This window comes from Mus pahari, chromosome 7, assembly GCF_900095145.1.
Source record: "Mus pahari chromosome 7, PAHARI_EIJ_v1.1, whole genome shotgun sequence".
Classification (NCBI taxonomy): Eukaryota; Metazoa; Chordata; class Mammalia; order Rodentia; family Muridae; genus Mus; species Mus pahari.
Genome location: NC_034596.1, coordinates 30,617,750 through 30,620,666, shown reverse-complemented (window position 1 = coordinate 30,620,666; position 2,917 = coordinate 30,617,750).

Below are 2,917 nucleotides of genomic sequence, written 5' to 3'. Positions count from 1 at the left end.
TGACCATAGTTATTATTCTTCATTGTAAACCTTGCCCAAACTTCCCTTTGATAGTGCCTTGTTTTAAGCAGTTGCATTAAAGCGATTTGATATCTCTGTCCAATTTTTCTGTGCAGAAATAAACTTGGTAGCATTTTTATTGCATTTCAGTGCTGAGCATTTAAATCCTTTTGCAACTGCAGCTAGTCTGATCCTCTGAGAAACAAGTGCAAATTGCTTTGTAAATCAACAACCAAAGAGTCAATACCAGTGATGTTCTTTTAAAGAATTCCAGATGAGTAGTCCCTGTAAAACGCTGTCATTACACTCAAACATTCAAAAGCAAGTATCTTTAAAATGAAGGAAATCATAAAACATTGTCCCAAAGATTATGTGGCGGCGATTAAAAGCCTGAACAGGATTTGAGAAGTGAAAATTTGTTCTGAGAACATTTCTAGTGTAGCATAATGGGAACATGAGAGTGAAGCCTTTCCTTTTGAGGTCATGGTTATTGGCTTAAAACTTGATGCAAACAAAAAATTACCAGAGTGCTGATTGCCAGGATGGTTTAAAGCCAACATATCTGCCCTTAGTATTATTCTCTTGGAAACCTCCCAGAACGAGAGACCAACAACAGGTCATTTAATCCAATTACTAATTTCATGCCTGAGTCACTTCTACAGCTCTAAAGCAAGGGGAGCTCCCGGCATCGTGGCTAATGAAAGCAAGCCATCCAGCACACCCTGTATAAGAAATCTATGAAGTTAAAAACCCGTGTTGGAGGACGATACTTGAAAATGTGTTTCCTTGCTTCCTCTGTCCTTGAGAAAGGTGTTGAACATCAACAGACTAATAATTGTTCCCATGCTTGGTTTTCCTCCACCTCTAAGCATTTGCTTGCACATAACTGCTCAAAATAAAGATTATTTTCCCCAAATTTTTGTAGTATTTAATTGCTATTGCTGTGCAACAAACTATCCCAAAATTTCAAGGCTAGCATATACCTCCTCCTTTTTTTAAGGGTTCACCAACTCCATGGGTCAGAACTTTGGTCAGGCACCTACCAGAGGGCTAGAGTGACTTCTAAATGCACCACTGGCCAAGGCAGTCACAATCCCACTCGGGTTGCACTCCGGGCTTAGGAATGGTAAAGTTGTTCTGTGGAAGAACACATGGGCTGGGAGGTACCGTTTTTCACTTTCAGAAAATAAAAAGTATGTGGCCAGAAGTTGTAGCCAAAAGAAAAGATGAGGAGTGTTTGCTGCGGGAAGGGTGCTCCTTTCTCTTCGCCACTTTCCCGTTAGCTGACTTAGAGGAAATGACTGGGGGTGCAGAAGCCACAAAGTCAGAATTACACAGCAATGAGCTTGAATGAGCAAGGATTCTTGATGACCATTGAGGACCGCAAAGATAAATAAAATCCTATCTTGTCTTAACTAGTATTCTGTGCATTATCTGCTGCATCTGAACAATGGCAAACATAGTTCATGTAAACATAATTATAAATGAAGAAACATGATAGGAATACATCTTAGATTATTGGATCTGTAAACCATTTTGGTAGAGAACTTGACTAATACTGTGTCCCAAATGGCCTCATGTGAAGACCACATTTTCCTGAGTTTATTTCTTACACACTCCACAATTACAATTTAGAAGTATGTTATTTAAAACACACACACACACACACACACACACACACCCCAGTATTATTATTACTAGGTTAAGAAATTGCACTTGAGAAATGAATTCTCTTATGGGAAAATACAAGATAAATAAACATTGTAAACAAATGGGTAAGAAGCATTAAAAAAATAAAATGAAATGATATTTTTGATTTCTAGGTTTTGGGTTTCGTGAGTCACATATTTTCTCTTTTGTGTGGCCAGAAAGGTAAGTGAGAATAAGTAAGGAAATAAAATAAAACTCAAGAAATAAAATAAACAAAATAAAATAAAACTCAAGAATAAAATAAAACTCAAGTGAGTTTGCACATGGACTGCCTTACAATGGAACGGGCATCGTAGAAAGTAAAGTATGTGCATTTAAACAGCGTTTAATTTGGCAAAAAATTTTTTTCTGTTTCAAAATTCTCAGAATAGGCTCGTTTTAAAGACAAGGGCTTCCTTTAAAAAGCACAAATGTGTAGTTTTCCTTTATATTGCTATATTCAAATTTTGGAGATTTAATTGAAATGACGCAAAGTGTCAGGAAAGGTTTTTTTTAAATAAGCAACAAGAGGCTAATCAGGTAATGCACTCTTTGCTGTCTGTCTGTCCATCTGCCCTGACTACCCTGTATCCTGTCTGAAGGGTATCAACTAACTTAGGTAAGTGCTTCACAATAAATGCGGCCTTTGTCTCAGTAACCAGTAGGAAATGTACTAAGCACAGAGTGGCAGAGCATCTGTAAGGCAAACCATCACAGCCAGGAGGCTAAAAGGCGGAATTAAGCCCAGTGAAAGAAAATGTTGTAACAAACAAGTGGCAGCATCTCTTTTTATCCAGAAGAGAACCAGTAAGGCAGTGCGACTAACAAAAGACACCATGCACGTTTCTCTTGAGGTTGGATTCTAGGAAAAGGAAAAGCCACCAAGATGAAGGCTGAAGTTTCAGCAGGAATCGCGCCGCACCAACTCTGCGTGGGACAGGGAGAAAGATGCGTGGGATTTGTTCAGGGAGCTCAGGTGGAGCGCGCGGCCCCAGCCCCACGCCCCGGGCTCCGGCTGCCTCCGCCCGGAGGCCACTTGAGAGGCGGCAGTGCTCCCGCCCGCCCGGTTGCCATGGTTTCCGGGGATCACGTGGGCGCGCGGGCGGGGGCGGGGCGCCGGGCGGGGGGGGGGCGAGGCGGAGAATCGCCGCCGCCGCGGCCGCGGTCCAGGAGGGGGGAGGGTGATCCCCGCCGCGTCCTGCGGCGTCCCCGTGATCGAGCTGGCTGT